The sequence below is a fragment of the Schistocerca piceifrons genome, chromosome 5 (genome assembly GCF_021461385.2).
Source record: "Schistocerca piceifrons isolate TAMUIC-IGC-003096 chromosome 5, iqSchPice1.1, whole genome shotgun sequence".
Taxonomy (NCBI): domain Eukaryota; kingdom Metazoa; phylum Arthropoda; class Insecta; order Orthoptera; family Acrididae; genus Schistocerca; species Schistocerca piceifrons.
This window is the reverse complement of record NC_060142.1, coordinates 54764744-54780132: the sequence shown is the minus strand read 5'-3', so window position 1 is coordinate 54780132 and position 15389 is coordinate 54764744. Positions and strand designations below refer to the sequence as shown.

The 15389-nt window shown below is 43.4% G+C and overlaps 1 protein-coding gene across 7 annotated transcripts in view; it reads right to left on the bottom strand.

Moving 5' to 3' along the window:
• Positions 1–15389, bottom strand: part of LOC124798322 (protein rolling stone-like) — a 167777-nt gene that overhangs the window by 94947 nt on the left and 57441 nt on the right. The window lies entirely within an intron of this gene.

Here is a 15389-nt window from a genome sequence, read left to right as displayed (position 1 = left end):
CCTGATGGACGTTTTCAGCGGTTACCCTTCATTGGAAATGGAAATGTCGTGTGGCTAGGGCCTCCCGTCGGGTAGACCGTTCGCCTGGTGCAGGTCTTTCGATTTGACGCCACTTCGGCGACCTGCGCGTCGATGGGGATGAAATGATGATGATTAGGACAACACAACACCCAGTCCCTGAGCGGAGAAAAATCTCCGACCCAGCCGGGAATCGAACCCGGGCCCTTAGGATTGACAGTCTGTCACGCTGACCACTCAGCTACCGGGGCGGACACCCTTCATTAAAGTGACCCGATTTTGCCGGGCCAGTCCGGATATTCGAGTCCAGTCCCGCTGTCGCCAGCGGATTCTGTCTAAAAGCGCAAATGTTCCGGTTTTTCGATATCAAATCAAGTTTTCAGTCATGTACGGTTTGAATATATAACTACTTACATTTCTAGCATTGGAAAAGTATCTATACTGTATTTCATCATCAATATACACTGAAGCGCCAAAGAAACTGGTATAGGCATGCGTATTCAAATACAGAGATACGTAGACAGGCAGAAGACGGCGCTGCGGTCGGCAACGCCTATATACGACAAAAAGTGTCTGGTGCAGTTGTTAGATCGGTTACTGCTGCTACAATGGTAGGTTATCAAGATTTAAATGAGTTTGAACGTGATGTTATTGTCAGCGAACGAGCGATGAGACACAGCATCTCCGGCGTAGCTATGAAATGGGGATTTTCCCGTAGGACCATATCACGAGTGTACCGTGATTATCAGGAATCCGGTAAAAGATCAAATCTCTGACATCGCTGAGGCCGGAAAAAAATCCGACACGAATGGGAGAAACGACGACTAAAGAGATTCGTTGAACGTGACAAATCGCTGCAGATTGCAATGCTGGGCCATCAACAAGTGTCAGCGTGCGAACCATTCAACGAAACATCATCGATATGGGCTTTCGGAACCGATGGCCCACTCGTGTAGCCTTGGCGACTGCACGACACAAAGCTTTACGCCTCGCCTGGGCCAGTCTACACCGACACTGGGCTGTTGGTGACTGGAAACATGTTGCCTGGTCGGACGAGTCTCGTTTCAAATTGTATCGAGCTTATGGACCTGTACGGATATGGAGACAACCTCATGAAACCATGGACCCTCCATGTCAGCAGGGAGTTGTTCAAGCTGATGGAGGCTGTGTAATGGTGTGAGGCGTGTGCAGTTGGAGGGATATGGGATCCCTGATACGTCTAGATACGATTCTGACAGGTGACACGCACGTAAGGATCCTGTCTGATCACCTGTATCGATTCATGTCCATGCAACATGCTATTCAGTCTCCTTCCCCTCGTACTCTTACAGATTCATGGACAGTCCTGCAGGATTCATGGTGTCAGTTCCCTCCAGCACTACTTCAGACATTAGTCGAGTCTATGCCACGTTGTCTCGCGGCACTTCTGCCTACTCGTTACACTCTATTAGGCAGGTGTACCAGTTTCTTTGGGTGTCCATTGGACAATGGAAAGATCATTTTAATACCTTTTTAGACTACGGACGGGTTCTTTTAACTATCTATCTACATGGGATGAACTACAAAAGTGCTACCAATCTCTTACAAACGTTTCTGAAATTCAAAATTGATGGTGACGACTTGTTGCAAGAGTGTGTTACCATGCTGCAGTTTGTCACATCTCAGGAAACAGAAAAATCGAGCACAAGAAAATCTGCCACAGATATGCGTTGGATACAAATGCACTCCACACCCAAACATATACCGAGGTGTCAAAAGTCAAGGGACAGCGATTTGCACATATACAGATGGTCCAACTGAACCGATAACTGACTGCAACTGGTTATGTTTCGGCCACCTTTGCAGCCATCCATGGACTTGATGTTCCTAAACAACTACTGAATTTTCATGGATGACAATGCGCCACGTCGCCAGGCCACATTTGTTCACGACTGGTTCAAAAAGCTTTCTGCACAATTTGAGCAAATGATATGGCCACCCAGATCACCCGAGATGAATCCAGCCGGACATTTATGGGTCATAATAGAGAGGTCACTTCGTGCACGACATCCTGCACCGACAACACTTTCGCAGTTATGGACGGCTATAGAGGCAGCGTGGCTCCATATTTCTACAGGGGACTTCCAACGACTTGTTGAGTCTATGTCACGTCGAGCTGCTGCACTACTCTGGGCAATAGGAGGTCCGACACGATTTTGAGAGGTATACGTTGACTTTTGTCACCTCGTCGTACATATTATTAAAATATTTCTAAGACTGTAGAATTTGTGTAGTGTTTTCCCGGTACAAATGCAACAGTCGAGTTGTCTTTTCTTTGACTAAGTTATGGACACCTGAGAAAACTCAAATGAAAGTAGCTACTTTGAAAGCAATACTGATGGTGAAACTTAATTTGAAATACAGTTGTATATAATTCTATCACTTCTTAAACTTAAAGGGTAGCTAAGACTTGCTGAATCAAATTCATCCATCCCAGAAGTATGGGAGCGTGAACAACTGAGTGTAAAACCTGTGTGCAGTTACCTAAATAAGTGTAGTGTCCTGTTTAGCAGCTTTTAAGATTTAAGGGTATTATAACTACTCAAGGCAAAACTACGCTTATAGCATTTGTAGACTTAAAGAAAAGCATTGACAATGTTGACTGGAATGTTTTATTTCAAATTCTAAAGGTGGCAGGGGTAAAATACAGGGAGCGAAAAACTATTTACAATTTGTACAGTTATAAAGAGTCAAGGGGTACGAAAGAGAAGCAGTAGTTGAGAAGGGAGTGAGACAGGGTCGTATCCTATCTCCGATGTCACTCAATCTGTATATTGAGCAAGCAGTAAAGGAAACAAATGAAAAATTTGGAATTCGAATTGAAGTCCAGGGAGAAGAAATAAAAACTTTGAGGTTTGCCGATGACATTGTAATTCTGTCAGAGACAGCAAAGGACTTGGATGAGCGGTTGAACGAAATGGACAATACCTTGAAAGGAGGATATAACATGCACATCAACAAAAGCAAAACGAGGATAATGTAAGGGGAAGCAAAATAAATGATGAGGGTCGAAGTGGGGAGGATATAAAATGTAGACTAGCAATGACAAGAAAAACGTTTCTGAAGAAGAGAAATTTCTTGGCATCGAGTATAGATATAAGTGTCAGGAAGTCCTTTCTGAAAGTATTTGTATGGAATGTTGCCATGTATAGAAACGAAACATGGACGATAGACAGTTTCCACAACAAGAGAATAGAAGCTTTAGAAATGTGGTGCTACAAAAGAATGCTGAAGATTAGATGGGTAGATCACATAATTAATGAGGAGGCACTGACCAGAATTGGGGAGAAGAGAAGATTGTAGTACATCCTGACTAAAGGAAGGAATTGGTTGTCAGGACACATTCTGAGGCATCAACGGATCACCAATTTAGGTCTGAAGGGAGCGTGGGGGGTAAAAATAGTAGAGGGAGACCAAGAGATGAATACAGTAAGCAGATTCAGAGGGATGTAGGTTGCAGTGGTGACTCGGAGATGAAAAGGCTTACAGAGGATAGAGTAACACGGAGAGCTGCATCAAACCAGTTCAAATGGTTCAGATGGCTCTGAGCACTATGGGACTTAACAAGTGGCTCTGAGCACTATGGGACTCAACTTTTGAGGTCATCAGTCCCCTAGAACTTAGAACTAGTTAAACCTAACTAACGTAAGGACATCACACACATCCATGCCCGCGGCAGGATTCGAACCTGCGACCGTAGCGGTCTCGCGGTTCCAGACTGCAGCGCCAGAACCGCACGGCCACTTCGGCCGGCATGGGACTTAACATCTGAGGTCATCAGTCCCCTAGAACTTAGAACTACTTAAACCTAACTAACCTAAGGACATCACACACATCCATGCACGAGGCAGTATTCGAACCTGCGATCGTAGCGGTCACGCGGTTCCGGACTGAAGCGCCTAGATCCGGACGGCCACTTTGGCCGGCTCACCTCTAATGTTATTGATGTTAGCGGGTATATAAAATCTTCACAGTCACACAAACTTTTTCCCAGAAAAGACGCCTGTACATTTTGGAGCTACGAATGTATGGCTCCGTTGCCTTCCTCCGACCGTAGTGGGAATGAATGATGATGATGAAGAAGACGACACAACAACACCCAGTCATCTCGCGGCACTTGAAAATCCCTGAAGCCGCCGGAAAAAAAAGTGGTTCAAATGGCTCTGAGCACACACATCCATGCCCGAGGCAGGATTCGAACCTACGAACGTAGTGGTCGCGCGGTTCCAGACTGTAGCACCTACTACCGCTCGCGGCCACCCCGGCCAGAGAATACGCCGGGAATCGAACCCGGGACCTCGTGCTAGGGAAGTGAGAACTCTAGCGAGAGACCACGAGCGGCGGACATTTGCAAGGCATAGTCGTCTTGAAATACACGGCTCAGGTTTGGTACGAGAAAATGGTAAAAAAAAGCCTTGGTCAGTGTTTTCTAAGGTTAGTTCATTGGCGAATGAACTAATAAAGATGTTTAATAGCAGGAAGATGGTACTTTTAGATAAATACCTAGAGAATAATTTGAGCAATTTGCTGTTGTTATTTATTATTTAGACTTCGCTCAAACAGGATTTTATATTTGTATTTTACGTATAGAAATAGGGCTACTTTGAAACTTTGCATCTCAGAAATGAACAAAGATACCAGAAAATTTCCAAGGTCGTTCGAGATTGGCATCTTAGGAAAATATGGCAGAAATATCAGCCAGTTGCTGTACTTAGCCGTCTTGGAATCTGTGGCTCGGTTTTGGTACGAAAAAATAGTACAGAGAAACATTTTTGAGTGGTTTTCCAAAGAACCATCCATGAACTAATGGTGCCTCCATTAGCGCCTTAAGGTCCATCGTAGACCACATCAAACGGAAAGAGGACGAACCGATTTGCTTCATTTGTCTAAGCAGGTAGAAGTGTGTAATAGTTATACTTTGACCTTGCGCCGTAGCACAGTGAGGATTCTAGTGTTGGGTATAAAAACGATCCCTGGTCCAAGGGCTGTCCATGACACTTGACCCTACCTTCCTAACATAAATAGAACTCGAGATAAAATTCACGGAAGAGTCCGCTTTTATGCCCGGCGTTTTGAAACATACCGATTAAGGTAATGAGGCAACACAGATAAATTGCAGATGTACCCTTTTCAGACGTAGCAGAGCCGCTCTGAGGTGATCCTGCGCCCCCAGCTGAACTTTTCGACCCCCCCCCCCCCCTCCGAAAAAAAGCAAATGAAAAATATTCTTCAATTTCTTCCACGCATATAACAAATTTTAATTACTTACACATAATTAATGAAACAAAAGCGCACAGAAACCGAGTGCAAGGATACCGCGTGAGAAGAATTGTTTTCGTTGAGAATGCAGCCACTCGCGCACTGCGGCTTGCTTCTCTTCCTCGTTCTGAAACCATTGCGTCCCTGCACTTATTTGGGCCATCGGAACACGTGTGGTCTTTCGGGGCGAGGTCTTGTGTACAAGACGGGTGGTCGAGAAATTCAGATTTCATATCCTCTATTGCTGCTACGTCTGATTGGGCAGAATGGGACCATCATTGTCGTATTGCAAACAAAACACCTGAGACAAAAGTAATTTAGTTCCGGTTGCAAGTGCACCTAGGTTTCATCTGCTGTAGCAGTTCTGCCTAGGGCTGTTGATAAAATGCCGATGTATCGATACTGTTTCAAAAAGTGTCTATATATATCGGCGATATTTCGTCACCGTTATATCGGTATCAAAATGGCAATACCGAGTGCCGATATTTATATTTTATACTATATTTTTCCGCAATGTTCGATAAATATTTGGTGCTGTTCTTTTGAAGTTGTAGTTCAACATAATCTTTCTTTCACTGTGTGAAGGAGTCTCACTACCTTTTGAGCATTCATCACTTCCGGTCTTCCTCTTTGACTGTGTGAAGCAAGTATAGATGGCAGAGAAGAAGTCCGATGGCACTGTAAGGTGGCGGTGTGAATGGAATAACAAGATTTCCGGTGTGAAGAAGTATCACACCAGCCACATTTTTAGCGCAACTAGTGAGCTATTTCTTCACATCGATACTCTTCCAAAACATTTGCTGAAACTGATGAACAAAAATCGAAATGATAAGATTGGTCTTTGCAGTGGGCGGAGACGCGTGAAGGGAAATGCTGACTTTCAGCTGCACCACGCAATTTTGCATTTGCATCTGCTATGCCGCTGGCGTTTGTAGAAATGAAAAACCAGGGAAAGTGTTCCAGACAAATCCGATCTGAGACGAAACCGAACAACGCACCCATGCGACACCTTTTATTACGCCACTGACAAGCAATTACCAATGTTACCAAAGTGGTTACCGCCAAGCGTGAACTTGAATCGTTTTCCTATCAATTTTGCTCTAAGGCGGATAAGCAGGTTGCTAGCTTGTTGATCAACAGAAAATGTAATAATAAATCAATACTTAAATATACAGCTCTAAAAACGGCAGCATATTTACGAGGTGCATTCAAATTCCAAGGCCTCCGATTTTTTTTCTCCAGACTGGAAAGAGATAGAAACATGCGCATTGTTTTAAAATGAGGCCGCGTTCATTGTCAATACGTCACAGAGATGGCAGCACCGTATGGCAGATGGAATTTTACCGCCAGCGGCGAGAATGAGAACTGTTTTAAATACTTAAAATGGCGACGTTTTCCTTACTTGAACAGCATGCAATCGCTCGTTTTCTGAATTTGCGTGGTGTGAAACCAATTGAAATTCATTGGCAGTTGAAGGAGACATGTGGTGATGGAGTTATGGATGTGTCGAAAGTGCGTTCGTGGGTGCGACAGTTTAATGAAGGCAGCACATCGTGTGACAACAAACCGAAACAACCTCGGGCTCGCACAAGCCGGTCTGACGACACGATCGAGAAAGTGGAGAGATTTGTTTTGGGGGATCGCCGAATGACTGTTGAACAGATCGCCTCCAGAGTTGGCATTTCTGTGGGTTCTGTGCACACAATGCTGCATGACGACCTGAAAATGCGAAAAGTGTCATCCAGGTGGGTGCCACGAATGCTGACGGACGACCACATGGCTGCCCGTGTGGCATGTTGCCAAGCAATGTTGACGCGCAACGACAGCGTGAATGTGACTTTCTTTTCGTCGGTTGTGACAATGGATGAGACGTGGATGCCATTTTTCAATCCAGAAACAAAGCGCCAGTCAGCTCAATGGAAGTACACAGATTCACCGCCACCAAAGAAATTTCGGGTAACCGCCAGTGCTGAAAAAATGATGGTGTCCATGTTCTGGGACAGCGAGGGCGTAATCCTTACCCATTGCGTTCCAAAGGGCACTACGGTAACAGGTGCATCCTACGAAAATGTTTTGAAGAACAAATTCCTTCCTGCACTACAACAAAAACGTCCGGGAAGGGCTGCGCGTGTGCTGTTTCACCAAGACTACGCACCCGCACATCGAGCTAACGTTACGCAACAGTTTCTTCGTGATAACAACTTTGAAGTGATTCCTCATGCTCCCTACTCACCTGACCTGGCTCCTAGTGACTTTTGGCTTTTTCCAACAATGAAAGACACTCTCCGTGGCCGCACATTCACCAGCCGTGCTGCTATTGCCTCAGCGATTTTCCAGTGGTCAAAACAGACTCCTAAAGAAGCCTTCGCCGCTGCCATGGAATCATGGCGTCAGCGTTGTGAAAAATGTGTACGTCTGCAGGGCGATTACGTCGAGAAGTAACGCCAGTTTTATCGATTTCGGGTGAGTAGTTAATTAGAAAAATAATCGGAGGCCTTTGAACTTGAATGCACCTCGTACAATGTGGAGTCGTTCTTTTTTTTTTGCCTTGTGCATCGATACTTTCCCATCGATATATCGGTAATTCTTTCCAATATATCGAGAGCCGGTAATGATATCTTTTAAATATCGATATATCCGATTCAGGATATTATTAAAAATGTTACCTTCTGTCCAGAAAGCCATTACCTTTCTTACAGGCGTCGACGCAACCATTTCTCAATGCAGCAGTCAACTGACGTAGCACCCGTCCTGTAGTAAGCTTTATTGAATCGCTGTACATGATGAACAATATTGTATAAGACCAACACTAATTCCAAAATATTAGCCATTTCGTTTACAAAAATAAGCCTCTTTTCCTTCACAAACTCTTCTTCTGCGCCGATGTTTTCGTTCGTCTCTGCGCGGTAATCTGGTCTGGGCGCGGAGCATCTTCTACAAAAGCCGCTCCTCTTTTAAAGAGGTTCCATAACACTCCCTTGTGGCGCTCCCTAATTTACTTTTACAGCTGAAGATTTCTCTACTTTGAGAATGTTTCTGTTTGCTAGAAACTCTTCAGTCCAATGACGCAGTTGGTCTGATATTCGTTACTCTCGTATTTTGGTTCATTCAGTGCGGAAATGTATCGTACGCGTTTCGAAAGTCGAGGAACACAGCATCTACCTGGACGCCCGTATCTACTGCTTTCAGGAACTCGTGAATGAAAATAGCGAGCTGGGTTTCACGTGATTGTTACTTTCAGAACCTGTGTTGTTTCCTAAAAGGAGATTTTTCTGTCTCCAGAAACGTCATAATATACGACCATGAAATAGCTACGCAAATATTCAGTGAGATCTTAATAAGATTTCAAAGAGGTGGAAAGATTGACAACTTGCTTTAAATGTTCAGAAATGTATAATTGTGCACGTCACTAAACGAAAAAAACGTAGTATCTTCTAACAGTAATATCAATGAGGAAACGATTGGAATCAGTCATCTCTCACAAATACCCGGCTGTAGCAGTTTGTGGGCATAATCAAAAGTAGTGACCACATACGCTCAACCGTTGGTGGAACAGTTGGCAAATTTCAGTTCATTGCTAGGATACTGGGAAAAGGCAATCAATCTACAAAGAAGACTGCTTAATAAACAATCGTGCGATCTGTACTGAAGCATTGCTCAAGTGCACGGCGCACATACCGGATATATGGAAAGTGCACTTAGTGAAATTTGCACGCAACCAGGAATCTGTGCAATTTGCGCCCATTATACCTGGAAACTACCTGCTCGCTGTTCACGGCCTATTTGCGCCCTGTGTACTCGCCCACTCCCTCCTTTCGCCCGGAGTAGGGTGCTGTGTGACCCCGTCCAAACCACGTCGACGCCGCCTTGCAAATGAATAACGTAAACAAAGCGTCTTACTGCCAGGAGAAGAGCAATTGTCTACATAACGTTCTACAATATTGCCTCTTACATATGAGTGTGGCACTGGTTGTATTTGTTTTAAAGTTTATATACTACAGTACTTTTCTTTCTTTTATGAAGCATGTCTTCATCTACATCTATATGATCACTCTCTTTGTGACTAGATCTCGCCCCAACGAAGAACGTCTTTGTTTTAATGGTTGCAGCCCAACTCGCCTATCATAATCCGTTGACATTCTCTCCCCAATCTCGCGATTCTACTAAACGAGCTACCATTCTTTGAACTTTTTCGATGTCCACCATTAATCCTATCTGGTAAATATCCCATATCACACAGAAGTACTCAAGTAGAGGACGGGCAAGCCTAGTTAGTGGATCAGTTACATCTATGTGTTCTACCAATGAAATTCAGTTGTTCGCAGCTCTTATTGTGTAACCGAAATTTAAAGGATTCCTTTTAGTACACATGTGGCTAATTGCCATTTTTCGCAGCATACAAATATTTCGCCTAAATCATCTTGCAACCGATTTCGATTTGCTGATGACTTTACTAGACCGTGAATGACAGCATAGTCTGCAAACAATCTAAGATGGCTTCTCAGATTGTCTCCTAAATCATTAATACGAATTAGGAAAAACAGATGGCGTTCTTGATGAACGCCAGATATTACTTATTTTTTACTCGATGACTTTCCATCAGTTACAACGAACTGTGTCCTTTCTGACAGGAACTCACGAATCCCGTCGCGCAACTGAGAAGATACTCCATAGGGACGCAATTTGATTAGTAGTCGTTTGTGAGGAACTTGTGTCAAAAGCTTTCTGAAAACCTAAAAATATGCAATCAGTTTGACATTACCTTGGGAGCATAAAGAGTCAGTTGTGTTTCACAAGGACGATATTTTCTGAATCCATGTTGGTTGTTTATCAATAACTCGTTTACTTAGCGGTAATTCATAATGTTCGAACACAGTGTATGTCCCAAAATCCTGCTACAAATTGACGTTGCTGATAGACTATGAGTCCGTAGCTCAGCGGATTACAGCTATTTCTTTCTTGGGTATTGGTGTAACTTGTGCTGCTTTCCTGTCCTTAGTACGGATCTTTCGACGAGCTATTGTATCAGCGTACTGTGAAAGGCACCTGACTGATATACAATCTCGGGCGGAAGACATGCCTTATTAAGTGCTTTAAGCTGCTTTGCTACACCGAATATATCTACTTGTAAGTTACTCATGTAGGCAGTTGTTCTTTATAAGAATTCTGGACTATTTACTTCGTATTCTCCAGTTTAGTAGGACTGTCATCCGTAACATTAGCATGCATAATCTGTCCTTAAATTAAAAATCGTTATCGTTTGCCACCCAAAAAAATGTGTGTTCTTTTGTTATGATGTCATCAAAGTTTTATGGATGTTTTGTTCTTTAAAGTGTATCTTATTTAATACACAGCTTTATAATGCTCATGTAGGTTCCACTTCGCGATAACGACAATGATATGCAGAATTATACACGGCTATCGCTTGTAAATAGATCTCGCACAATTTTAGAGAGAAGTGATGTTGAGAATCAGCTAAAACTTAGCAAAGCCTAAGCACCCGATTGAATCTTTATCAGATTCTTTACCACATTTCCGTCAGAGTTCGTCCCATTTTAAGCAATATCCATCACAGATCCCTCGAGCAAAATCGATGACCACTGATAAGAAGAAAGTGCGGGTCACACCCACCTACAAGAACAGTAACAATAGGCCACCACAAAATTAAAGTCTAATATCCTTGAGATTCGTTTGTTGTAGAATCTTAGAGCATATTCTGAGCTCAAACGTTGTGTCGTAGCTCATCGATGCCAAACAGCATGGATTCCGAAAACATCGGCCATGTGTAACCCAACTCGTACCTGAAAGCCACGTATCAAGACAGACAGGTAGATGCAGTAGTTATCTATTTCCGAAAAGCATTTGACTCAGTACTACATCAAGGTTTACTGTCAAAAGTACGACCGTATGGAGTATCAAGCGAAATTTATGACTCGATTGAGGATTTTTTGGTAGGGAGGACACAGAAAGTTATCTAGGATGAGAGTCATCAATAGACCTACAACTTCGACTGTTCCCCAGGTAAGTATGTTGGGACCCGTTGTTAATGTTGTGCAGTAGTGACCTTGCAAACTATATCCGCAGATGATATAGTTATCTATAATGAGGTACTGTCTGAAAAGAGATGCAGAAATGGTCAGTTAGACCTTGATTAGGTTTCAAAGTGGTGAAAAGATTGACAACTTGCTTGAAAGGTTCAGAAATGTAAAATTGTGCACTTCACAAAACAAAAACTCTCTGTCCTATGACTACAATATCTACTAGTCACAGTTGGAATCGATTAACTCGTACAAATACCTAGGCGTAACATCTTGTAGGGATATTAAATAGAATGATCACATGAAGGGCTTATTTCAATAGTGGTACAAGTCCATTATCTCCACTTTTCTGTCTATAATGCTTCTGAAATTAATGATCCAAACAAACAGAAAGAAAGGTTCATCTCCAGCAAGAAATCATATGCTTGAATATTTCTGGTATCTCAACTGCAGATTTTTCAGCGCTCATTTAACTTTAGGACTCTGTATCTGAGAATGAACAAAAATGGACTTGTACCACTACTGAAATAAGCCCTTCACATAGTCTCAGTCTTAGGTCAGGCAGGAGGCAGACTTCGGTTCATTGGTAGCATACTGGGCAAATACAATCAGTATACTCGTACAAAGGAGACTGCATACAAAACACTCGTGCGACCCATCCTAGAATATTTCTGGGACCCATACCAAATTAGACTAACAGGTAACATTAAACTAAAAAGAGAAACTACCCTCTGCCATGGTCTTCACAGTGTTTTGCCCGGTATGGATGTAAATGTAGAATTATTGTTATAAAGAAAATTGTTTTTATTTTTTAAAGACACATTTTGAGGTCGAGCACACGTAACACTAGGATTGGGAGATGTCATGTACTCGTATAACGCATTCCAAACAGAATGAACCAGCACTCCACAGACAACATTCCGGAGTTCGTTGAGGGATGTTTTCTGAGTATTTTAGTAGCGGCGCGTTCGGAAGCAATAAGGTAATTATGATTTAGTTATCTTTTATACCATAATTACCTTTGTTTCTGTGAAAACACTTTACGAAAATTGTAAATTCCTGTAATATGCAATCACCAAAACATAATAACACGAAAGGATCCGGTTATACGTGGCCGTCTATGCAGAGAAGACATACTGTTGCTACGTGGTGGCCGCGCGGGATTAGCCAAGCGGTCTGAGGCGCTACAGTCATGGACTGTGCGGCTGGTCCCGGCGGAGGTTCGAGTCCTCCCTCGGGCATGGGTGTGTGTGTTTGTCCTTAGGATAATTTAGGTTAAGTAGTGTGTAAGCTTAGGGACTGATGACCTTAGCAGTTAAGTCCCATAAGATTTCACACACATTTGAACATTTTTGCTACGTGGTTGCCATCGCTGCAGGAACGGTAGAGCATATCGTCACGGTGTTGTTTTTTTCATTTTCAGTGCAATCCTGCTACAAGGGGTGAGAAATCAAACGATATGCCTGGACTGCCTCCGACATTTTGTCGGTGGAGTTCTGGTTCTCCCTGTATACGCACAAAATGGCCTTTTCGTTGGAATGACAACGCATCTGATGTACATTACATGCAGCATACGCTAATCCGCAAGTGTAGATCATAATTGATTTTAAAGTATGCCTTGACAATTAGAAGAGAAACGATTTTTAAAATACACATCTGAAATTGGGTTGTAATGTTTTCCATCGCACTTTCTGAAGACCTGGTCCAAAGTAAAAAATACTGTGTCCAACAGAAAATTAAAAAAAATTATAATCACTTCCGACTGTAAAAATTTAGACGTTACAGTTGTTGTTCAAGCATCTGCACCTCTGCTTATCAGCGCTCCAACGGCCGCCTCCATTACAGGCTGTCGTAGGACAGTACGTAAAGCCGTCGGCACACGGACCGTGCATCCGAATGTTGAGCGTTGAGCGTGCAAGTTTCTGACGTCATAGCGTGGAACAGCACGTTCGGGAGCCTTTCCAAACGTGCAGAGCAATATCTGGCAAGTTAGGTGTTCTGAGCGTGCGTCTGAGCGTTGACCAATGAGAGAGCACAACGCCACCTACCGTCACACGCACGCCGTCTCCCTTCAGTACAGAGTTGTGAGGCGCCATATTGGCATTCATTTCAAGCCTATATGTATATATGCCGTTTCTGAGCACCAGCAAATTGAGAATCCCTGGAAAACCCATTGTTAACTGTGTGATTCGTTCCAATAAAATAATGAGAAACATCATATTTGTGGCAAAAGAATTACTGTAACTTGCGTATTGAGAGTAGGAAATGAAGGCAGCGACAAACTGAAGATGCACCCAAAACGTATTGTTCTTGGTACAATTTGTTATAATTAAATTTCAATTAGTAACATATCTACGATTAAGGTTTTCAGCATGGCGTAACACAATATGATTTAGATGCAGACGGTTTGATGTTGGTTTAGCGTAACTGTCCTATACACAGCTGTTAGTTGAGGTTCTGGTTCGCCCCTTGACGCTACCAACTTCTTTCCCCTAACATTCGCGTTTTTATTAGGTTCTGATACTTTAATATTAGATTAATATAAATATATACTATAATATTTGATGTTATGTAAATATAAGTTCACCTTTTTTTTGAGGGGTGACTGTTCGATTGGCTTAATTTACAGGACAGCTTGCGCTACTTGTGTAAAGATGTTTTGCTCCTTTTTCTTTTACGCTTCGTAATTGACATGTTGCAAAGATTCTGCTACTGGGTAGGAACAGTGATCAAGTAAGACTGACCTTGGGGTTTTACTAAAATGTGGGAATGATGAAATAATGTTTATCTTATGTGGAGAAGTATTCCAAATTTGTACCGTACTATATGTAATGGAACTTTTATAAGCCTGTGTCCTTATTGATTGGACATGGTACTTCCTTTTCGTGGACGATGGAGTAAATGTGCGTTTTAATAGAGCTAACGTGGGAATTTTACGCGCGCCCGTTGAGTAAATAGTGTTATTTACGAACTAGAAACATCACTCAACTGCCGCTAGAGTGCGTTGCGATCGCGTATACCACGTTGGGGCCCACGTGCCGTATGCACAAGTCGCATCGTTCCTGAGCGTTCAGCAGCATGTTGAACTTGGCACGCTCAACGTTCACGTTCGACAGCACGGTCCGTGTGTCGACGGCTTAACGTGCTATTCCACGCTATGACGTCAGAAACTCGTCACGCTCAACGCTCAACGTTCTGATGCACGGTCCGTGTGTCGACGGCTGAACGGCGGGCCGGGTCTGGCCCTGGGACCTCCTACGTGCCGGCCAAGTCGCGTGAGTTGGGACGGGCGGATTAGTGGACCGTTCCCCGACCTTTTCTGGGTGCAAATCTCACTGGGTATAGATTTCACTGCTTGCAGTTTACAGGACACCGCACATATCGGATGGAACAGGCCACTTTGAACGTAAACAAAGAACGACAGTACGAATGGTCAGCAGTTTGTTTGACTCACGGGAGAGTGCTAAGCAGACGCCGAAAAACCTGAATTGGGGAACTCTTGATGACAGACGACAACTGCCCTGCGGAAGCCTGCTCACAGATTTTCTAGAAGCAGCCTGAAGTGGATAAACTAGGAATATATTAAAAGCGGTTGCTCGTTTTATTTTTCGGGTTACTATTCCTTGCTGTAGGGGTTGTGATTTTTTGAAATTTTTTTGTCTAAACCAGCAAGGCAAAACAGAGGCCGCTACTTCCACCACATCGAGTGGATTTAGTGCTCACGTACTCACACCGAGCCGTGAACACTTCCCAGTTTATCAATGGGGAACAGTTGAACATGATTACTACTGTTATCGGTGCCACGGTCGTGCCAGGCGCGCGATATTGAATCTTTATACGATCTATCGTTAGTGGCGCGAGACCTGCACGACCTTATAGCAACATCGTTCCGCATTATTCTGTTACACTAGGGACGAGTTTGTGGTGTCACCGCCAGACACCACACTTGCTAGGTGGTAGCTTTAAATCGGCCGCGGTCCATTAGTACATGTCGGACACGCGTGTCGCCACTGTCAGTGATAGCAGACCGAGCGC